The sequence below is a fragment of the Muntiacus reevesi genome, chromosome 15, assembly GCF_963930625.1.
Source record: "Muntiacus reevesi chromosome 15, mMunRee1.1, whole genome shotgun sequence".
NCBI lineage: Eukaryota > Metazoa > Chordata > Mammalia > Artiodactyla > Cervidae > Muntiacus > Muntiacus reevesi.
This window is the reverse complement of record NC_089263.1, coordinates 47,765,200-47,790,317: the sequence shown is the minus strand read 5'-3', so window position 1 is coordinate 47,790,317 and position 25,118 is coordinate 47,765,200. Positions and strand designations below refer to the sequence as shown.

At 37.0% G+C, this 25,118-nt stretch overlaps 1 pseudogene; it reads right to left on the bottom strand.

The window, feature by feature from the left end:
• Nucleotides 1-7,563: 7,563 nt before the first annotated feature.
• On the bottom strand, nt 7,564-22,800 carry LOC136146978 (proteasome activator complex subunit 3 pseudogene; annotated as a pseudogene).
• Nucleotides 22,801-25,118: the final 2,318 nt, after the last annotated feature.

The following is a 25,118-nucleotide window of genomic DNA, read 5'->3' as shown; positions in this document are numbered from 1 at the left end:
GACATGACTGAGCGACTAATACTTTCAATTTCACTTTTCAACTAAAATATAACAAAAATATGTTTTCATTTCTTACCACAGTTAGATTGGACCCATATTTGTTACAGAATAGTCATAGAGGTTGTTGTTTTGTCAACTGACTTCTAGGTTTTAAGAAGTTATTTTAAATGAAAAATGTATTTACATAAAGTGGAGACAGCACAGCAACAAAGCCATTGAAATATGTTGTGATCACAAACTATAATTAATATATATTATTTTTATTTCGGCACCTAAGAAAACTCATAGTTTAAGAGCTTTTCTTTGGATACTCTAAATAGAGAATAGGGAGGAAAAATATATCTTAATTAATAATTTACAGAAAATATGATGGTGTAGAAGAGTCATTTCTCTCAGCACTTCTCTCAAACTGAGCTGTCATACTTAGGGAAGGCCTTATAAAATTGTTTAATCCCCACAGGAAGAATTGAGGGATATTAGCAATATCTATTAATAGATATTAGCAGACAAGTTTATATAATTATTAGCTATCATCCTTTTAATATTTTATCAAACTGTTATAGAAAAACTGTCTAATTGCTTACCTTTTCTAAGAAGTACACTATTATACAACCACCAACATTATTCTACTCCTAGCTTACTTTTGTTGTCTTTGTTGATTATATTGTTGCTTAATATACAATCATTGTAATGAGCTTATTGAATAGGGAGAAAAACAAATCATTTCTAACATCTTCTCAAGACCAAAGCAAAAATTACTTCAAAGCTGTTAACTCCTCAACTAGGATAAGTGTTAAAGATAAATAAAAAAACAAATCCTCACCATATCAGATACACTGATATACCAAAATGAAACAAACTCGAACAGATATTCTGAGATTGAGCAAAAATATCTAAGAACATTTATTAATTCAATTATTTATTCATTAATATACCCACAATTTAAAATACACACACACACACACACACACACACATATACAACTCTGTGCAACCCAAAGGACTGTAGCCTGCCAGGTTCCCTTTGTCCATGGGATTCTTCTGCCAAGAATGCTGGAGTGGGTTGCCAGGCCTCCTCCACAGGATCTTTCCAATCCAGGGATGGAAACCATACCTCTTACATCTCCTGCACTTAGAGGTAGGTTCTTTAACAATAGTGACACCTGGGAAGCCCAAAAGATGCATGTGAAAATGAGTGAAAGTCGCTAAGTCATGTCCGACTCTGTGACTCCATGGACTGTATAGTCCATGGAATTCTCTAGGTCAGAATACTAGAGTGGGTAGCCTTTCCCTTCTCCAGGGGATCTTCCCAACCCAGGGATCAAACCCAGATCTCCTTCATTGAAGGTGGATTCTTTACCAGCTGAACCACAAGAGAAGCCCAAAAGATGCATAAGGATAAGTAAATTGTTAGGAACATAAGTTAGGCCTTCAGCTTTTCTGCATTCGAAGTCGCTGCTTATTTTTATCCACCTAAAATACAAGTTGCATCAATCTAAATCTCAATATGTTTGTTCATAAGATCAGGCTGATGATAGTAACTGCCACCTAGAGGCTTTTTAAGTAAATGAATAAATGTATATAAACTTCAGTTTTAATTACTATGACTATGAATAGAATTCACAAGTCTGTTGTCTTAGCATGCACACAATTGTTTTAAGGGCTCCTATGCTCCATCAGTCTTATTTTGAAACATTTCAAAATGTTTTTATGTTTGAAAATACAAACTTGCCATCCACAGTGAGAAGATGCCTTCAATCTTGAAAAAAGTCAAAATAAGTTACATAAATGTTTAGATAAGTTATGAATTATAAAATAAACTCTAAGATCTATAAATTCATGGGTCTCTGTGTTGTTAGGAATACTGAAAGGACTTAGAAACTAATTAATTTTCACTCAATTCTCTTTCTCAGCCTTGTTCTGAGTATATTTTTAGCCTTTGTTTTACAGTAGCTTTGAAACTAATCACCCAGATTTTATGTGACATTTTCTCCTGCTCTCCTTTTAAAGACAGAAATAAGAGGTCACAGTGAAAATCTTACAAAACACAAAGTAATTATGCTGTTGTCTTACAGAGAGAGACTGATTAGCATTAAGCACAAAGATTTATCTACCAGAGGAAGGAAAAATGATAATGTTGTTCTTTCCCCAAAAGGTACTAGAAAGCATGGTGCTAAGAATGAAAATTCTAGAGTCAGAAAGACCTGTCTTAGAATGTGTGCCACCACTGGTGAGCTGAATGAGCTTAGAGAAGTCCGTTAATTTCTCTGTGCCTTGGTTTCTTCTCCCATGAGACAAACACGTGCACAAATCTGACATCTCATATTGCATTTTTCATGATTAAATGAAGGAATGCTAGTAAAGAGTTTAGAACATGCACTAAACTTTTAAGTTAACTTAAGCACTTGAAATATGTTAACTATTAATAGATTCACTTAACCACTTTGCCTTTTCTTCAGCTGATAATTAAGGGTACAGATTGTGTTTAGATTCCTTAAACCCAATTATAACTATCAGTAAGCTGAGTTTTTCAGACATTTGCAGGACATTCAATTGGCCCAGAAAGCAAGTAAAGGAAAAAAAAAAAAAAAAAAAACACACTATACTTTCCATAAATCAAAACCTTTCTTGTGTTTTAAATTAAGCAGTTTTCAAAGGTGTCACTTAGGAAGGTGACACCTGTATTGTGAACAAGCAGAGGGAGGCAGTATCAGGGACATGCTGTCAATTCTTATGACATTGGTAGGAAAGGTGACAAGGACAAAGGGCCTTGATGACTTGCACCTGCCACAACTCCACTCACAGAGCAAAGGAGACAAGATCAAGCTGAGACTGCCAGAGACAAGGGGATGAATACATTAAAGAAATCTGTAAATAGACATTAAACATGAAGGTAAGAAATAAAAATTTAAGTTCAGAATCTTTCCTTCACTAACAAGCGTATGTTACATGATAGTAAAAGTGAAACAAAAAGACTTTTCTACTTTTTCATTAATCTCTTTATGTCTTGCCTTAAAAAAAGAAGTATGAATGACAGAATAGGAACAGGTCACTAATTACCTCAATATAAAGTGACTGTCAAGGGAAAACAGATGAAGAGAATGTGTTTGAATGCAATAAGCAATGTATATGATGTACCTTAAACATATTAGGCATTTGATAAACAGTGACTCATGGGAAAAGACCCCGATGCTGGGAGGGATTGGGGGCAGGAGGAGAAGGGGATGACAGAGGATGAGATGGCTGGATGGCATCACCGACGTGGTGGACATGAGTTTTAGTAAACTCCGGGAGTTGGTGATGGACAGGGAGGCCTGGCGTGCTGCGATTCATGGGGTCACAAAGAGTCGGACACGACTGAGCGACTGAACTGAACTGAATTGAATAGCTATTAACATCAACATAAAAATATATACATAATCCCCAAATCATCATATTTTCCAGCTTTATTTAATTCTAACTCACTTCGTTTCATTTGTCTTTGAGAAGGAGTAATCATTATCTGTTGAGACTTCTTTATGGTAAGAGCAGTATTACTGCATGAGAGAAGTATATAATCTAAAGGAATTAGCTATCACTTTTCAAAAACAGAAGAGTTACTCTCTTAATCCCATTATATTTCTCTTCATTCATTACAATTATGTATTCTATATCTGTTTCATCTTTGGCAATAGATCTTCATTTCTTTTCTCCCTGTTCCTTCCTCCTCTCCTTTCTTCCTCAACAAGAATCTGGATATTCTTAATATGTACCATCTTACGTTCAAAACGGACCTGGCAAATCTATATAAGGGTAAACTCACAATTATTTCATTACATTTCCTTGGCCATAAGTAGAAGATGTAAGTCAGTGGTGATTGTTATTTAAAAAGAACCTCCACAGTTTTACAGCCACTGACATTTTAGTGGATTTACCATCCTTACTTCAGGAGAACAAAGCCCACACGTCTGACTTTGGTAGAATCTTTTTATGAAAATTGAGTACAACTTTGTTAAATATCAGATTATTAATCATGTATACCTATAAATATTATGAAAAGGAAATGATTCGCACAACTAGAATCAAAGGAATTCATGAGAATAGAACTACCTAGCTATAAGACATTGTTAATATGTTTCCACAGTTACTTTTTGAGAAATTGGTAAATTATAAATGAAGTCAATGTTATTCCATTTGGATGCAGTTTTTGAACAATTTCACTTAAGAATATGTAATGTTCTTTTGCTAAAATGGGAAACCTCTTAAACATTAAAAATGTAGGCTCATATCACAGTTTTATATAACAAAAATGATATAAAACTAGAACTAAGAAACTTAGTTATGCCAAACATCTATAACCTTACTTTGCCTCTCTGATATTCCTGCACCATAATTTTCATTATATATACTTAAAAAATTGCATTTACTTACATATTAAGTTCCCTTTCTATTCTAGCATTTTGTATTTCTAAATACATAAATGATGTTATACATGCTCTTACAAATCACAAATCTAATGAGAATATTGTAGCTAATGGAGGTTAACAGGATGTACATTATAAAGTATCACAAAGATGCTCTTTTGACCGAACTTCAGCCAGTCTCCTCTAAGACATATTCTCAACTGGGTTTCTACATTTGCATTTCCATGTCAATCTTTGCATTCTCAAGATTTCTACTCTGTTTAGCCAGAATCCTCATCTTTGAGATCTTGATATCTGACTATTCTCCATTTCTGGTCAGATTCCTCACCTTGCCAGTCCCCAGGTGATATCTGAGAACCCTGACTTGCCTTCACCAAGAAACTCATTGGGTCTGTGTAGCCAGAATCCCCCTTTCCCTTGATGCTTCCCCTTAGTAAGCAACCATCCACTGACCCCACCCTGCTTTTGGCTACACATCTCCACTTTCTTTTTTTAGTTGGGGTTGTAGTCAGAGTAGAGCCCAATGCTCCTCTACTGCAATGCCTCCTTGGGGTAGTCCTTTCTTGAATAAAGTCTTCTTACCATCATTAATAAGTATTGGATTCCTAATCAGAATTTATATTCCAGTGTCAATCAGATGTTTTAGAAGTCTGTTAGTCACTTAAGTAATCCAGGTCAGTTTCTTACCACTTATATTTTAATTACCATAGCTATGTTTAGGTACAAATTATAAGTTTACACCTTATTAATCATTTAGGTGACTTTCCACCAAGATCAAAGTGACTTTCCATCTCTTAGGGCTTCCAGGATGTCTGGTGACAAGGTTTTCTTTCTTTTTAGGTTCTTGAATAAAGAGGATTTTAAAAAGGAAAACATCTGTTTTTAGTTTTTACATCCCTTTGCTAAGCTTCTGGCAGATTTTGTTTTTCTTTCTTAAGGTTCATTTTACTTCTTCCCCTCAAAGATTTATCAACAAGCCCATTTGTATATATTCTTACAATTACAACTTTATATGATCTGCTATCAGTGAAATATGGTGGTGAAGATGGGAGAGAATCAACCCATTACAAGAAACATCTCATGTGGCGAGGAAGTGGGCAGATGGACTAAACTACTTCAAGGAGCAGAACACCAAAGGCTATCCTGAGATACAAAAGGGATGATACTTAAGTTATCAACGTTGAGGTTTCAAACCAACTTGAGTAGTACGCAGCCATGGAAAATCTATGAAGTGGATTTGTAACTGGAGTGATTGTTTATAGGAGAAAAAATAACACCTAAACAGATTTCTAAATAAACAGAGGGAAATACTACTACAGGGCCGGGGGCTCAGACAAACCCTCAGTCCTGGCAGAGACCTGGGCCTCCGGGAATAGAGGTCAGGGTTGCAGTACAGATTCAGAGGGTTATCTAGTAAGACCATGCAGAGCTACAAGAGTGTGGAGTTTGAGAATGTGACAACAATGAAGAGCTCTTTGATTTGCCACTTGCTAGGAAGTAAGTGTACTCACGGTCCTCAAGACCATGATATCATCAATAACACGGGAATAATACTTATTAGAGAGTGTTGCAGTAAAAGTTGCAGAAAATCACCTGCACGATATTTTGTATATTGGCTTATTAATGTGAATATAGACACAGATTTGTTTTTTGGTGTAAAATTACCAACTTAGACATTTTGCAGATAATTTTGGAATTCTAATATTAAAGATATGTAAATCATATTATGTTATCGATATGCATGTAGCCACAATATTTTTGGTACATATATTTAATTCCAATCATGTTTGTTATTAGAATAATTTGTCCTTCAAAAAGTAGCTTTATAAAGTTGCTCAATTTCAGGGAATATTGTTATACCAAAGTCAGCAGTGTTAGGTATTTTTCCACTTGTGTGCCAAGAGGGTTTATGCTGAACTATGTGGGTGCTAAGTTGCTTCAGTTGTGTCTGACTCTTTGTGACCCAATGGACTGTCATATACTAGGTTCCTCTGTCCATGGGGATTCTCCAGGCAAGAGTACTGGAGTGGGTTGCCATGCCCTCCTCCAGGGGATCTTCCTGACCCAGGAATTGAACATGTGTCTCTTGCATCTCCTGCATTGGCAGGCGGACTCTCTCACTGGGCCACCTGTGTTGAACTCCTATGTTGAACTAGCACTTCCTAAAGTTAAGAATATGCTCTATACTTTGCAGAATTTCTTCAAAACAAACTAAAAAAAAAACAACAAAAAATACAGATTCTAGAATTGACTTATCTTAGGTTTCTACAAATGCAAAACCTGTGCCAAGAATTTAGAGTTGTAGTTTATTTGAAGATGCAGAAGAGGAAAAGGGAATTCAGGAGTACACTACAAAAACATGATATTCTGGAGATTCAATCAAGGTGTTGCCTGTATCAACAGTTACTTCTTTTTATCCTTGAATATTAATAATATTCCATGATAGGTATATAGTACAGTTTGTTTAACCATTTACTAATAAGTGATAATTGGGTTGTTTCCTGATTTTGTCTATTACAAATAAAGCTGCTTTGAACAAATATCCATTCTCAGGTTTTAGTGTGAACATAAATTTTCATTTCCTTGGAATAAATGCCCAGGAGTGCAATAGCAGGTTCAGATGGTAATTGCTTGCTTAGGTTTTTAAGAAATTGCCAATCTGTTTTATGGAACAACTGAACCATTTTATATTTCCTCCAGAAACATATGAGCAACCTAGTTTTTCCACGTCCTTGTTAGTCTTTAGCATTGTCATTATTTTTAATTATAGACATTCTAATAGATGTGTATTTATAACTCATTATGGTTAAATATCCATTTCCCTACTGGCTTAAGATAGAGCTTCCCTGGTGGTTCAGTGGTAAATAATCTGTCTGCCAATGCAGGAGATGTGGGTTTAATCCCTGGGTTGGAAGATCTTTTGGAGAAGGAAATGGAAACCCATTCCAGTATCCTTGCCTGGGAAATCCCATGGACAGAGGAGCCTGACAGGCTGAAGTCCATAGTGTTGCAAAGAGTCAGACATGACAAAGTGACTTAGTACACATGCATTGAGGCCTGCAAAAAAGATGCACAGAGCTACATGAGAGTCTCATTAGGCTCCAACTAAAAACACAGAGAACTATGACTACTATTTCCAGCCAGTTGCCCCATGATCATAGTCACATAACAGACCAGGGTGATGTTGGGTCTTGAGCCAGACTCACAAAGTTCCCTGGCCTTGGCCTTGGTACAGAGCCTCTGCATTTGATCTTTTTGATGTTTTTCAGGATCATGTCATGTAGAGTGACATACTGATTCCTTAGTTCTGATACGATGAGTTGAAGGCTGTCATATTCTTTCTCATCAATCTCTGTCATGGTGCAGGAGGAAAGTCCTCCATATGGGGATATTTAGCTATTCTGAAAATTGATTTGGCTCCTGTAACATAATATCCAGAAATTGATTCAGATGAAATGCAGCTCTCAACATTCTTAGTTCTGTAACTGTCTTCTCCTGAATATATACCCCAAAGTCATTCCCATCGTCTATCCTAGGAGTTAGGAGCTGTACCCACATTTTTACCAAGTCACATTTCAAGATCAGCAGCCAGATCACAGGTTTCACTTTCTCAAAAATGTCCAGTAATTTCTGGTTGCTTTTTTAGCACCCCATGCATCATAAACACCCTGGTTCCCTGGAAGGCTTCTTCACACTCACTCAATCTTTGCTACTTGGAAGTGGGATCTCCCAGTCCACTGTGGCTATTGGTGAGTAGAACAGGGCCACAGATTCAGGTCTGAGTGGATCTGAGTTAGGTTATGAATGTTTGGGATTGGTTCCTTCAAAACACTGACAGGTTCTAACAGCATCTTTGAAGAAAAGTATGCCATCAAGTATTCTGCCTCATTGGTAATCCAAAGGGACTAGAAGTATCTCAGTGCTGCCCTAGCTTGACACACACACCACATAGCTTGCACACTCCCACCCTCAGTGTTGCCTTCGTACTGTTCTCCCAATGCCCGCTCACTCTGTGTTGCTGTTCAGTTGCTCACTTGTATCCTACTCTTTGCAACCCCATGGATGCAGCACACCAGGCGTCCCTGTCCTTTACTATCTCCTAGAGTTTGCTCTAACTCATGTCCATCAAGTTGATGATGCCATCCAACCATTTTGTCTTCCTTTACCCCCTTCTCCTCCTGCCCTCAATCCTTCCTAGCATTAGGGATTTTTCCCAGTGAGATGGCTCTTCGCATCAGGTAGCCAAAGTATAGGAGTTTTAACTTCAGCGTCAGTCCTTCCAATGAATATTCAGGGTTGATTTCCTTTAGGAGTGATTGATTTGATCTCCTTGCTGTCAAAGGGACTCTCAAGAGTCTTCTCCAGCACCACAGTTTGAAAGCATATCACTCCTTCTACATATACCTGTGTTACAATTTTTACTTCAGTCATCAAATAGAAAACTTGAAAAAAAATCTAATTTGCCACATATTAGCTATTTACATGTTGTTTCTTTCTTCCTAAAGTCCCAAGATTCCTTCTTTAATCATGAACATTTTGCTTAAAGAAGTTCCTTTAGCCATTCATTTACAGTAGGTGTGCTGGCAACAAATTCTGTTTCCCTTTATTTAAGAATGTCTTTATGCTCTCCTTAATTTCTATATTTAAGCTATTGCTTTTTGTCTTCATTTCTGATGTTCCAAATTTCTTTTATCATTTCCCCTTTGTCTTAGCTTCCTAGGGTTGCCAAGCAAAGTACCGTACACTTGGTGGATGGTCTTCAAAAACAGAAACTTACTGTCTCATATGTTCTAGATGCTAGCTGTCCAAGATCAAGTGGTTTGTAGGATTTGTTCCTTCTGGGGTCTGTGAAGGAACATTTGTTCCATTCCTCTCTGTGTCTCCATGTTGTCTTCCCGCCTTCCTTGTCTTTGTGTCCAAAATTCTTTGTATAATGACACCACTCACATTGAGGTAGGTTGGAGACCACCTCAATGGTCATATTTCACTTGATTCCCTCTGTAAGAAATCTGAGGACTTCAATATACCTGTTTTGGGGAGACTGGGGGGAGACACATCAACTCGTAACATTCTCTTTTTGAAGAAACTCCTTTAAGTGATTATTTTAGAACAATTCTCTTGCAATGAGTTTAGTTTTGTTTCATCTGAGAAAGCTCTTATTTTATCTTTATCCTTAAATGATATCTGCCTGAATATTGAAGCTGGGTTTACAGCTTTTTCCTTTCAGGACTTACCACTTTTTCCTCTAATTTCAGGAGCTCATGGTATCTAGTGAGAAATCTGCAGTCATTAATTTACTGTTCGCTACAGACTGTGCTTTGCTATTTTCTCTGAGAATTTTTTAAATATTATTTTTCTATATATGCCATTTTCAGTAGTGTCTGGTCATGGAGTCCTATTTACCCTTTTTTGGGATTCATTAAGTTTCTTCAACTGGTAAGTTTACATCTCAGCACCATGTTTAGGAAATTTCTATTTTTGATTTTTTCAAAGTTTTTTCAGCACTTTGCTCTTTCTCTTCTCCTGATAATCCAAAGACAGAAATAATGTACATATTTGGTTGTAGGACACAAGGCTATTGTCATTAATTTTTTTCACTTGTGTTTCAATTAGATAATGAACCTTTATCTTCAATTTCATTATTCCTCTGTTATCTCTACTCTGCTAATTATTCCCTGTATGCAGTAATTTGTGTCTGGTTTTTTTTTTTTTCCCCCCAAGCAACATGTATCTTACATTTCATTGCTGAAACTAGTTTTCCTTTTGGTTTCAAGTATCCTTCTAAATCATTTTCTAGAGCTTTGTGAAATTAATAGTGTCTTTAAAGTCATTGTCAAATAATTCCAATATATACGTCACTTCATCACTGGTGTGTCTTGATCTTTTTTTCCTATATGAGATAAAATTTTCCTGGTTCTTCAAATTCCAAGGAATTCTGAATTTTACCCAAGACATAGTTATTGTTGTACAATGAGACTCTGAGTCTTGATTAAATCCTGTGGTGAACAGGATTTAATTTGACAACCTCCCATGGGCTACTGTTTTAAATTCAAATCTGATTCCAATCCTTTTTGCATTATTCAGAACAATTCCATGTGTGTACCAGTCAATATCCAGACCTAGGAATTGGTCTACCCATTTAATTCTTAAGGCATTTGATGTACTGAATGGGATCAGATGCACACATGCAGAGTTTGAGGACGAACTAAGAAATGTTTAAACATCACTTCCCTCTACACATCACCTCATACTTTTGGTTTCTTTGGGTTCATCTCTGGAACTCTGTTCAGAAAGCTGGGGTTTTATATACTCTGCCTTGCTGGTCAGGCCCCAAACTGCTCCTGCATACAGAACCAAGAAAAACAAGGACAGAAACAAACAAACAAACAAGAAACAAAATGGAATCCCACCCATTCTGTCGGGAACACAGTTCCAAAGAAGGAGAAAGAAGTTTCCTCTCCCTTAGAATTTTGGCTTCTTTAAGCTCTATTGTTGCCAGCTGAGGCTGCCATGATGGGATTGCTTAAGGATCAAAGCAAAGAAGAATGGAAGAAAGCAAACAAGAGAAATAGTTATACACACTCTCTGAGTGTTAGAGGTTCCCTTTCGCACCCTTGGCCAGACTAAAGGCTTTGTATTGGAGTTCCCTCTGTTTATTCCCAGTGGCGTCTCCTGGCACTTTGGGTTCAAATCACGACATACCAGAGGAGAAAAAATGGTAAACTGCCTGTAGATTCTCCATGCTCTATCTGCTTGTGAGGGCCCTCGGCATTCATTAGGACATACAGGTAGTGTGTATACGTATCTTTTCCAGAACTTGAACTCAAAATATATGTATTTTAATGTAATTTCATTTTATACTAAAAACAAAAAGGGAAACACATGAATAGAATACTACAGACCAATTTCAGTTCTTCAACACTGATATAAAGAGTTCTACACAAGATAGCTTCTTGATTCCATAATTTTGCAACATTTCAAGAAGCAAAGCAAAGCAAAGATGTATGTTCTGTGTATATTACGTATTGATCATACACAACAAAAGAATACTAGAAAATATGGGAATGATACTCATCAATTTCAGGAATTTTATTAACTCTAGATTCTAAGAGGAAAGAACAGTATGTGGACTTAAAGTCTATTTTTGCAAGTTTTCTTTCTAAAAGAGAAATAAAATCATCTAAAGGTAATATAATGTTCATTTGATTATAATAATAAACTGGTAGGTATATGTAATATTAGTTTCTGCTGTTTTCTCTGTGTTTGAAATGTCACAATGAAAAGTTAAAATACTAAAAATCTTATAAAAACTAATTTTCTCAGTTCACAAAATGAGTTGTAAGCAGACACACAGGCAAGTTTGGCCTTGGAGTAGAAATGAAGCAGGACAAAGGCTAACAGAGTTTTGCCAAGAGAACTCACTAGCCATAGCAAATATCCTTTTTCAACAACACAAGAGATGGCTCTATACATGGACATCACCTGGCGGTCAATACCACAATCAGATTGATTGTACTCTCTGCAGTCAAAGATGGAGAAGCTCTATACCATCAGCAAAAACAAGACTGGGAGCTGACTGTGGCTCAGATCATGAACTCCTTATTGCCAAATTCAGACTCAAGTTGAAGAAAGTAGGGAAAGCCACTAGGCCATTCAGGTATGATCTAAATCAAATCCCTCATGATTATACAGTGTAAGTAACAAATAGATTCAAGGGATTAGATCTGATAGACAGAATGCCTGAAGAGCTATGGATGGAGGCTTGTGACATTGTTCTGAAGGTGATGATCAAAACTATCTCCCTAAAAAGAAATACAAAAAGACAAAATGGCTGTCCAAGGAGGCTTACAAATAGCTGAGAAAAGAGAAGCTAAAGGCAAAGGAGGAAAGGAAAGATATACCATCTGAATGCAGAATTCCAAAGGACAGCAAGGAGAGATAAGAAAGCCTTCCTAAGTGAACAATGCAAAGAAACAGAGGAAGATGATAGAATGGGAAAGACTAGAGATCTCATCAAGAAAATTAGAGATACCAACGGAATCTTTCATGCAAAGATGGGCACAATAAAGGGCAAAAACATCATGGACCTAACAAAAGCAGAAGATATTAAGAAGAGTTGACAAGAATACCTAGAACCGTACAAAAAAGATCTTCAGGAACCAGATAACTATGATGGTGTGATAACTCACCTAGAATCAGACATCCTGAAATGTGAAGTCAAGAGGGCATTAGGAGGCATCACTATGAACAAAGCTAGCGAACATGAAAGAACTCGAGCTGAGCTTTTTCTAATTTTAAAAGCTGATGCTGTTAAAGTGCTGCACTCAATATGCCGGGAAATATGGAAAACTCAGCAGTGGCCACAGGACTGTAAAAAAGTTTTCATTCCAATCCTAAAAAAGGACAATGCCAAAGAATGTTCAAATTATTGCACAATTGCACTCACTTCACATACTAGCAAAGTAATGCTCAAACTTCTCCATTGCTGGCTCGATAGTACATGAACAGAGAACTTCCAGAAGTTCAATCTGGATTTGAGAAAGGCAGAGGAAAAAGATATCAAATTGCCAACATCTATTGGATTATAGAAAAAGCAAGAGAATTCCAGGAAAATATTTACTTCTGATTTATTGACTATGCCTTTAAATCTGTGGGTCACAATAAACTGGAAAATTCTGAAAGAGATGGGAATACCAGACTGCTTTGCCTTCCTCCAGAGAAACCTGTATACAGGTCAAGAAGCAACAGTTAGAACCAGACATGGAACAACAGACTGGTTCAAAATTTGGAAAGGAGTACGTCAAAGCTGTACATTGCCACCCTGCTTATTTGGCTTCTATGCAGAGTACATCATGCAAAATGCCGGGCTGGATGAAGTACAAGCTGGAATCAAGAATGCGTAGAGAAATATCAATAACCTCAGATATGCATATGAAACCACCTTAATGGCAGAAAATAAAGAGGAACTACAGATTCTCTTGATGAAGTTGAAAGAGGAGAGTGAAAAGCTGGCTTAAAACCCAAAATTCAGAAAACTGAGATCCTGACATCGAGTCCCATCATTTCAAGGCAAATAGATGGGGAAACAATGGAAACAGTGACAGGCTGTATTTTCTTGGGCTCCAAAATCACTGTAGGTGGTGACTGCAGTCATGAAATTAAAAGATACTTTCTCCTTGGAAGAAAAGCTATGATAAACCTAGACAGAATATTAAACAGCAAACATTACTTGGCTGACAAATGTCCACCTAGTCAAAGCTATGGTTTTTCCAGTAGCCATATGATGGATGTGAGTGTTGCAACATAAAGAACACTGAGCACCAAAGAACTGATGCTTTTGAACTGTGGTGTTGGAAAAGACTCTTGAGAGTCCTTTGGACTGCAAGGAGATCAAATCAAGCCAATCCCCAAAGGAAATCAATTCTGACTATTTATTGGAAGCTCTGATACTGAAGCTAAAGTCCCAATAATTTGGCCATCTGATGCAAAGAACCAACTCATTAGAAATGACCCTGATGCTGGGAAACATTGAAGGCAGGAGAAGGGGATGATAGAGGATGAGATGGTTGGATGGCATCACTGACTCAGAGGGCATGAGTTTGAACAAGCTCTGGGAGATGGTGATGGACAGGGAAGCCTGGCATGCTGTAGTCTATGGGGTCACAAAGAGTCAGACATGACTGAGCACCAAACAACAATGACAAGTGCTAACTCTAGTAACAGTAATTTGTAGGGAGATAATAGCTATATGACAAAGAAATGAAAATTAAACCTTTGCTAACAGTTTTATATCATGTTTGTATTTTGTAATGGTAGAATTTCATATAAAAGATATCATCTATAACATAAAAGTGACAACATACATCTCCAAATACAAATGGTAAGCCATTTGGGGCATATATTCTTGAGCTGAAACTAGTGGGTTGGTGGATTAGATAAAAGAAGAACACAGAAGTGATACATTTCAAATCTGAGTGTAAGTGAACTTATGAAAGGAAAATGTGCATTTGCCACTAGCATTTCAACAAGTTTGAGTACCTCAATTGATTTAGGAATTACTATTCTTACAAAACACAAAGAGTCAAGTCATTTGGTAAAGTGGAAGGATGTTCTTAATTTTGTAGAGTGATTTTGTCATTCAAAATTTCAATAATAAAAATGTTTTCTAAAAGAAAATAAATTTTACAAATTACACTCCAGTGTGATATATATGTATTTGCCAATTATTTTCACTTGTTTGATTCTGCCCTACTCTGAAGTTATACAAGACTGAAAAAGAGATTTAATCATTCCCATTATCATGACATTGTTGAATCTTATATTACGAGGACAGCAAAGTAATTTCTTAAGGCCAAACTTAACTAGTATGCACTGAATCATGCAAACTCTTTTCAATCTTTCCTTTTAAGGAACAGGAAAGTAAGACCAAAAAAAAAACAACAACAAAAAAAACTATTACTAATTTGGCCCTTTATTTGTCTAAACTATGTTATTATTATTTCCCTAAATTGTTTTTCTCATATTTCACAGCATTGAGCTAGCAGAGTCATCTGAACATGATTAATATGTAGTAAAATATGTGGAATAAATTATAAAATTATAAATACTCAGAAGTTAGCATTATTCTCATAAATTTTAGACAAACAAAACATAAACCAGTAAGGGAAAAAAACTATTTTAGTTTGAAATAATTGAGACTATTGCAAGGTATATTCAGTTCAGTTCAGTTCAGTCACTCACTCATGTCCGACTCTGCGAGGCTATGGACTGAAGCATTCCAGGCCTTTCTATCCATCACCAACTCCCGGAGTTTACACAAACTCATGTCTGTTGAATCAGTGATGCTGTCCAACCATCTCATCGTCTGTCACCCCCTTTTCCTCCTGCCCCCAATCTTTTCCAATGAGTCAACTCTTCGCATCAGGTGGACAAAGTATTGGAGTTTCAGCTTCAGCATCAGTCCTTCCAATGAACACCCAGGACTGATCTCCTTTAGGATGAACTAGTTGGATCTCCTTGCAGTCCAAGGGACTCTCAAGAGTCTTCTCCAACAACACAGTTCAAAAACATCAATTCTTTGCCACTCAGCTTTCTTTATAGTCCAACTCTCACATCCATACATGACCACTGGAAAACCCATAGCCTTGAAGGACCTTTGTTGACAAAGTAATGTGTCTCCTTTTTAATATGCTGTCTAGGTTGGTCATAACTTTCCTTCCAAGGAGTAAGCGTCTTTTAATTTCATGGCTACAATCACCATCTGCAGTGATTTGGGAGCCCCAAAAATAAAGTCAGCCACTGTTTCCACTGTTTCCCCATCTATTTCCCATGAAGTGATGGGACCAGATGCCATGATCTTAGTTTTATGAATGTTGAGCTTTAAGCCAACTTTTTCACCCTCCTCTTTCACTTTCATCAAGAGGCTCTTTAGTTCTTCTTCACTTTCTGCCATAAGGGTGGTACTATCTGCATATCTGAGGTTATTGATATTTCTCCTGGCAATCTTGATTCCAGCTTGTGCTTCGTCCAGCCCAGAATTTCTCATGATGTACTTTGCATATAAGTTAAATAAGCAGGGTGACAATATATAGTCTTGATGTACTCCTTTTCCTATTTGGAACCAGTGTGTTGTTCCATGTCCAGTTCTAACTGTTGCTTCCTGACCTGCATATAGGTTTCTCAAGAGGCAGGTCAAGTGATCTGGTATTTCCATATCTTTCAGAACTTTCCACAGTTTATTGTGATATACAAAGTCAAAGGTTTTGTCATTGTCAATAAAGCAAAATATATGAGATTTATTTCTAATTTTCCAAAAGGGACATCTGTAAATTGAATCTGTGTCCTGGATTTCTTTTTATTTTTTTTTTAGTTCTCAACAATCTATCTGAGCTGAAAGGTTATCAGCATACTGAAAACCATGTAATTGAAGGACTCTTATCTCTTGGCTTTGCTCTGATTCTGAAGGAAGAACAGTTGCTAGAATGATGTCAGAGTAAAGAGCCTTGATAAGATTTAGTAGCCCAAGGATTGTAGAGCACCGTGGACAGGTATTGTGAGTTTATTTCCCTCTAGTGGATACGTAACTGAATAAACACAAGGGAAAAAGCACAAGTGCGCTGTGCTGTGCTTGCTTAGATTCATTTATAATACTGAGGTGTCTCATGTAGAGTACTGAGACAACCGCACTGCAAAATTTGCAAACAGAAAAATAAATATGTGCTTATTGTCCAGCAAGGGTGCTGAATCAGTGAAATGAATCACTAGAAAATCTGCAATCAGTATCAAATTATTTTTCTGTTTTCTGAAAGTCAATGGTCATGAGGCAGAAACAATGAGATAAAGTGATGTTTTTCCTCTTTCAAGTTAATATAGGGAAGTTATAGAACCAACATTAACAAAAGGAAATTTTAAATGTCATTTTTATTTGCTTTTGAGAGAATTAATTTTTGTAGAAATTAGTATTTACATTGCTAGTAATTATTTCTGACAAGACCAAATCTAAATTAATTTGCATCACCTGAACATATGGTCTTGGGCAGAAAAATCATCAAAAAAGAGTAAGATATATCATTTTTGAAAGATCATATGCTAAGCAATTAGATAAAACACTTAATTCTCAGGCCAATATCATAACTGATATAGCTTTTCACTTTAACCATCTTACAGATAGCACTGAAGGAGTTTGGTAAAATGCTTTCTAAGGTGACAGCAAATGGTAGGCCAAGGATTGAAACACAAGCAGTCTGGTTCCAAACTTTATTAGGAAGGCATCAAGACATGTTATGACAGATCAATCTGGTATAGTTTAAATGTTTCACATGTATAATGGATACTTGAATAATCTGAATTTATTTTTAGCATAAGATACTGACAGAAAGAGCCAATGATTAAGAATCCACATGGCTCAGATGGTAAAGAAATCTGACTGCAATGCAGGAGACACAGGTTTGATCCCTGGGTCAGGAAGATCCCTGGAGGAGGGCAATCCATTCCAGGATTCTTGCCTGGAGAATTTCATAGACAGAGAATTCCATGGTGGGCTCCAGTCCATGGGATCACAAAGAGTCGGGCATGACTAAGCGACTAAAATTTCATTGACAGAAAGTGTTATTGAATCAGGGTTTCATAGCAAGGTGGAGAAGGACATGGCAACCCACTCCAGTATTCTTGACTGGAGAATTCCAGGGACAGAGGAGCCTGGTGGATTACAGCCCATGGGGTCACAAAGAGTGGGGCACGACTGAATGACCAACTTTCAACTTAATAGTAAGGAGCGATAAGAAGACTTCTTAAATGAACCATACAAAGATTTAGAGGAAAAAAATAGAATGAGAAAGAATAGAGATCTCTTCAAGAAAATTGTAGATATCAAGGGGACATTTCATGCAAGGATGAGCACAATAAAGGACAGAAATGGTAAAACACAGAAGAGATTAAGAAGAGGTGGCAAGAATACACAGAAGAACTATACAAGGAAATTACTAATGACCTGGATATCCATGATGCTGTGATCACTCACCTAGAGTCAGACATCCTAGAATGTGAAGTCAAGTGGGCCTTAGGAAGTATTACTATGAACAAAGCTAGTGGAGGTGACAAAATTTCAACTGAGCTATTTATAATCCTAAAAGATGATGTTGTTAAACTCTGTACTCAGTATGTCCACAAATTTGAAAATCTTGGCAGTGGCCACAGGACAAGAAAAGGTCAGTTTTCATTCCAATCCCAAAAAAGGGCAATGAAAAGAATGTTCAAACTACTGTACAACCATGCTCATTTCACATGCAAGTTTATGCTCAAAATCCTTTAAGCTGGACTTCAGCAGTACATGAACTGAGAACTTCCAGATGTACAAACTGGGTTTTGAAGAGGCAGAACAACCAGACACCAAATTGCCAACACTTGTTGGATCATGGAGAAGCAAAGTAATTCAAGAAAAAAAAACAACCTGCTGCTGCTTCATTGATTCTGCTAAACATTTGACTGTGTGGATGATGACAAACTGTGGAAAATTATTAAAGAGATGGGACTACCAGATCACCTTACCTGTCTCTTGAGAAACCTGTTTGCAAGTTAAGAAGCAACAATTAGGACCGGACATGGAACAACTGACTGGTTCAAAATTGGGAAAGGAGGATGACCAGGGTATGTTGTCGCCCTGCTTATTTAACTTCTATGCAGAGTACATCACCTGAAATGCTGGGCTGGATGAATCACAAGCTGGACTCAAGATTGCTGAGAGAGATATCAACAACCTCAGATAGGCAGATGGTACCAATCTAATGGCAGAAAATGAAGAGGAACTAAAGAGCCTCTTGATGAGGATGTAAGAGGAGAGTGGAAAAACCTTGCTGAAAACTCCACATTCAGAATCTAAGAGCATGGCACCTGGTCCCATCACTTTCTGGAAAAAAGGTGGAAGCAGTGACAGGTTTTATTTTCTTGGGCTCCAAAGATCACTGCAGATGTCAACTACAGCCATGTCATTAAAAGATGCTTGCTCATTGGAAGCAAAGCTATGACAACACAGCATATTAAAAAGCAGAGACATTGCTTTGCCCACAAATGTCTGTATAGTCAAAGCTATGGTTCTTCTAGTAGTCATGCATGGATGTGAGATTTGGACCATAAAGAAGGCTGAGCACTGAAGAACTGATGTTTTCAAACTGTGGTGCTGAAGAAGACTCTTGAGAGTCGCTTGGATAGCAAGGAAATCAAACCAGTCAACTCTAAGGGAAATCAACCCTAAATATTCATTGGAAGGACTGATGCTGAAGCTGAAGTTACAGTACTTAGGCCACTTTCCTGATGCAAAGAGCTGACACATTGGAAAAGACCTTGATGATGGGAAAGATTGAGAGCAGAAGGAAAAGGGGGTAATAGAGGATGAGATGGTTGGATGGCATCACTGATTCAATGGACATGAGTTTGAGGAAATTCAGGGAGACAGTGAAGAACAGGGAAACCTGGCATGCTGCAGTCCATGGGGTTGCAAAGAGTTAGACATGACTTAGAGACTGAACAACAACACAAAATTACTAAAAAAAAAAAAAAAATAAATTAACAATGAGGAATAATAATTTTTCCCATTAGAGATATAAAAATACAATAAGATTCGGTGCTCTAGTCATATCTTTTGGTAATGTTTTCAAGGAGAGAATACCAAAAATATGTAATCAATGGAAACTTCATTGACTAAAAAGGTAATGTTTGTGAAAGACAACATATGATGGTCAATTTAATGGGCTTCATATAATTAACAACTTCTAAGAACATTTTAATAGGTTAAATATTCCTATTTTTTTATAATCACTTCTCTACACACTGGAAATCATCTATGATCCTAGAAATTCCATAAAATGAAATTCGACAAAAGAGAAATTTGTTTTGGCTACAAAATAACATTTAGTTGCTGAAATGAAAGCAGAGGCAAAACTGAAACAAGTCAAGTAAAAAGGCTACACCTGATCACAAATTTCATCTGATCCATTTAGTAAAACAATTGTATAATTCCTTTTGACTTGTACTGTCACCACACATTATCCTATTAATTTCAATTGGAAAATGAGAGGAATGTTGAAGACAATTATGTTAGGCTTTCTAATCACTGCTTATATTCATGACTTGCTTCATTACTACTATTGAGGTAAACATATATATGAAAAACTACACTTAGAAAAATAGACCTTATATTGGACTACTGCACATGTTATTTTTTTTGGCCACACCAGGAGGCATGTGAAATCTTAGTCCCTGACCAGGGATGGAACACCCATTAGCTGTAATGGAGGTGTGGAGTCTTAACCACTGGACCACCAGGAAAAGTTGCAATATAATTACTAATAACTATATTTATTGATATATGAACTCACTTTTGAGGGCCATGTATATCTTATACAGTAGATTAGAATTCAGGTGACTCATTTAGTTGGCTCAGCTGAAAAGAACCCCAAACCAATAATTTAGCTATCAATTGACAATAATGGCCAACATTCGTACTGAGATAGGTTTCTAATGTCTGTATATATCAGAAGATTTGTATAATTTTCACATTACTATATTCACAATATTCACTTGAATTTTTATAGATTATCAAAATATATTTACATTTCTGGAAAACAATCAGAAACTGCTACTAAGTTCATATAATGTAGAAAAACAAAGAAATTTATTTTTAAAATTTAGAAATAACTGTATTTACTCATTTATTTTCAAAGAAAAGTCCAAGAAATATCTAAGAAATACTATGTTATACCAAGTTGATACTCTCTATCTCTAAAATAAAGCCAAAAAGTGAACTTTTAAAAATATTCTAATGTAAATATAACTTAGAATAGGGCAATTTGAAATTTAAAAGAATAGAAGTAAAAAATAAAGTTAATAGGAAGAGAAGTAAAAAATCAATGTCACTAGTTTGGTTAATTATGCTTTGAAGTAAAGACTTTTATGAATTTTAGAAATAATTAAATACATTTTTATTCAGTATAATAAAAATTAGCATATTTGCATGAAAACATGTCCTAGGTTTATGTAAAGTGGTACATATAAGCCAGCAATTATAAATATTTGTGAATAAATGTAGCAGAACAACTGAATCACTAAAACTTTCCCCATCAAAGTTGAACTTATGCATCCAAGAGAGCTCAAATAATATGTGTGGAAATGTGAGATTTTCTTGTTTACTGAGGGCTAAAGAGCTTATTTTGTCAGAAATATTGTGGGTAGATCATAAAGTGGCCAACTGTGGAAGTTTGATTTTCTAAAGAGGGCTGCTACTCTATGTCTAGAATTTTTACCACTCCTGTATCAAGGATTGATTATATCTTCTTCCCTTGAAACTGGGTAGAATTTTCTGACTGGTTCAATGAAGAAGTGCAGCATAAATAATTCCATGTAATTCTGAACTGATGTCACAAAAATGGTACATGCTTCAGTCTTCTAGTCCCTCTTGTAACCTTGCCTCCCTACTTGGCAAAAGCACAAGTAGCCTGCAGAAACACCTTGGAGAACAGCGAAGCGCCCTGCTAGGCACCGTGCCCACAGCAGGCAGCATATGGCGGCCACCACGATGATCAAACAAGTGAGTCCTCCAGCGTACAAGTGAGTCCTCCAACGTGCAGGTGAGGCACTCAGCTGTCCTTCTGAGAGAGTTTCCACTAGATTTAATGCTTAAATTAATGAAAAAGTGTTTCAGAATTAACTTACTAGTTTTTTTTTTTTTTTAAGAAATATTTCTGGTTTAATGAAACTTCCCAAGTGGTATTGTTAATAGTTCTTTAACTAAACAAATAATTATCTCATTTTTTTAATGGAGAAAAATTTCCATTTGAGTTTCTTAAGAATTAGGCTATGTGTGATCGACTTTTTATTGTTTTGTTTTTGTCGCCCTGCCTCCCCCCACCCCCCAATTAAGACTTTGCTAAAGATTCAGTGAGACAGTTGAGCTACCTTGATGTTTCTTCATTTACTAAAATTTGTATTTCATAAAAGGAATAGCTTAATATGATTGACTGTAGAAATAATTCACTTATCTTGGGTCATTCTCATTCCCTATTTTAATTTTTCCAGATAGCCAGAAGCTATAGTTGCTGGCTTGATTGAACACACCGTAATAGTGTAATCATATCATTTCTTGCACTGTGGTAATCTGTTGAAATGTAGAAATAAATATTGGAAACTATTTTCACTCAAACTCTGTCTCTGTCTCTTTGTCTCTGTCTCTCTGTCTCACATCATCTCTCTCTGTCTCCAATCAAGACCCTTAGCAAACTCAGAGGTAATCTTAGACTTGTTTGTCCACATAAACAGATAAAGCTAGTATGAAATAAGAGAAATCATTGCTTTAAGTTCATCAAATTCTATTTACCTATATTTTAAGACAAATAATGTGACAGATACTTTGAAAAGTAAGTTATATACTTAAACTATTTAATGTAAAACATATGCATCAATTCCAAATGTCAGAATGATAAAACCAGTAATTATGAATATACACAAAATCATTAAATTCAAATAATCCTCCTACCAAGCTTCTTAAGATACTCCTACAAATGAATTGCTGCTTCCAAGACCACATGTTAGAATATCAAAATATTATAACAGGGTCCCTCAAGGACTACGTAGCTCAAATGAACAAGTTTAAGAATTAAGAAGCTCACATAGCATCTGTATCTCCATAAAGCAATTGGAAATGTTGCTAATCTGAGTACTACCAGATTTCACTGAGAATCATTCATCTTTTATCAGGCTTTTCTTGATAGGATTTGAGCTGCCAACTACACAGAAATTACATTGCAATTCAAAAACTAAGAATATGTGACTATACACTGATATATTTTAAATGGGCGACCAAAAAGTAGATAACCGTAATGGTGGTGTCACTCACCTAAGCCAGACATCCTAGAGTGTGAAGTCAAGTGGGCCTAAGGAACAAAGCTAGGAGAAATGATGGAATTCCAGCTGAGCTATTTCAAACCCTAACAGATGGTGTTATAGTGCTAGACTCATTATGCCACCAGATATGGATAACTCAGCAATGGCCACAGGACTGGAAAAGGTCAGGTTTCAATCCAACCTTGAAGAAGGACAACGCCAAAGAATGTTCAAATTACCAAACAACTGTGCTCATTTCATATGCTAGCAAGGTAATTCGCAAAATCCTTCCATTTTGGATTTAACACTACGTGAACCGAGAACTTCCAGATGTTAAAGCTGGATTTAGAAAAGGCAGAGGAACCAGAGATCAAGCTGCCAACATCCACTGGATCATCAAAAAAGCAAGACAGTTCCAGAAAAGCATCTACTTCTACTTTATTGACAATACTAAAGCCTTTAACTGTGTGGATCACAACAAACTTTGGAAAATTCTTAAAGAGATAGGAATAGCAGACCACCTTACCTGCCTCCTGAGAAACCTAAGCAGGTCAAGAGGCAATAGTTAGAACAGGACAAGTATTAATGGGCTAGTTCCATACTGGGAAAGGAGTACAAAAAGGCTGTTTACTGTCACTCTGCTTAGTTAACGTCTATACAGAGTGTATCACATGAAATGCCAGGCTGGATGAATCACAAACTGGAATCAATATTGCTGGGAGAAATATCAACAACCTCATATATGCAGATAATACCACCCTAACGACAGAAAGGGAGAAGGCAATGGCAATCCACTCCAGTACTCTTACCTGGAAAATCCCATGGGTAGAGGAGCCTGGTAGGCTGCAGTCCATGGGGTCGCTAAGAGTCAGACATGACTGAGCGCCTTTACTTTCACTTTTCACTTTCATGCACTGGAGAAGGAAATGGCAACCCACTCCAGTGTCCTTACCTGGAGAATCCCAGGGACGGCGGAGCCTGGTGGGCTGCCGTCTATGGGGTCACACAGAGTCAGACACAACTGAGGCAACTTAGCAGCAGCAGCAGCAATGACAGAAAGAGGAGAGGAATTAAAGAGCCATTTGATGAAGGTGAAAGAAGAGAGTGGAAAAACCTGGCTGAAAACTCAATATTCAGAAAACTAAGATCATGGCATCTGGTCCCATCAATTTCTGGAGAAAATGTGGAAGCAGTGATGGATTTTAATTTCTTAGGCTCCAAAATCGCTGCAAACAGTGACTGCAGCCATGACATTAAAAGACGCTTGCTCCTTGGAAGAAAACCTATGACAAACCTAGACAGTATTTTAAAAGCAGAGATTCACTTTGTCCACAAAGTTTGTCTAATCAAAGCTATGGTTTTTCCAGCAGTCATGTACAGATGTGAGAGTTGGACCATAAAGAGGGCAAAGCACTGAAGAATTGATGCTTTTGAATTGTGGTGCTAGAGATGACTCTTGAGGGTCTCTTGGACAGCAAGGAGATCAAACCAGTCAATCTTAAAGGAAATCAACCCTGAATATTCATTGGAAGGATCGATGCTGAAACTGTAACTCCAATACTTTGGCCACCTGATGAAAAGAGCTAACTCATTGGAAAAGACCCTGATGCTGGGAAAGAGTGAGGGCAGGAGGAGAAGGGGACTACAGAAGATGAGATTGCTAGATGGCATCACCGACTCAATGGACATGAGTTTGAGAAATCTCATGGAGATAGTGAAGGATAGGGAAGCCTGGCATGGTGCAATCCATGAGATCACAAAGATTCCAACAGAACTTAGCAATTGGACAAGAAAAACAAGAACCTACCGTATATCACATGGAGCTTTGCTCACTATTATGTGGCACACTGGATGGTAGAGGATTTGGGAGAGAATGGATGCATGCATGTGGATGTGTATGGCTGAGTCCCTTTGCTGTTCATGTGAGACTATCACAGCATTTTTAATCAGCTATACCTGAATACAAAATAAAAAAAAAAAGAATACATGATGATAATAATAGAAAGCTTCAGATAACATGCAACGGAATTGAGCACTCAGGTAAAGAATATAAATGACTTCCTTTATTATCTCAGGTGAGTATATTTGGCTCACATTAGATTATTAGTTCTACCTTGTGCTTGGGCATGCTTAGTCACTTCAGTCGTGTCTGACTCTTTGTGACCCCATGGTCCACAACCTGCCAGGCTTCTCTGTCCATGGGGTTCTCTAGGTGAGAATACCGGTGTGGGTTGCCATGCCTCCTCCAGGGGATTTTCCCCATCCAGGGGTCAAACCCGTGTCTCCTGCGGCTCCTACATTGCAGGCAGATTGGCTATGGTAACCCACTCTAGTATTCTTGCCT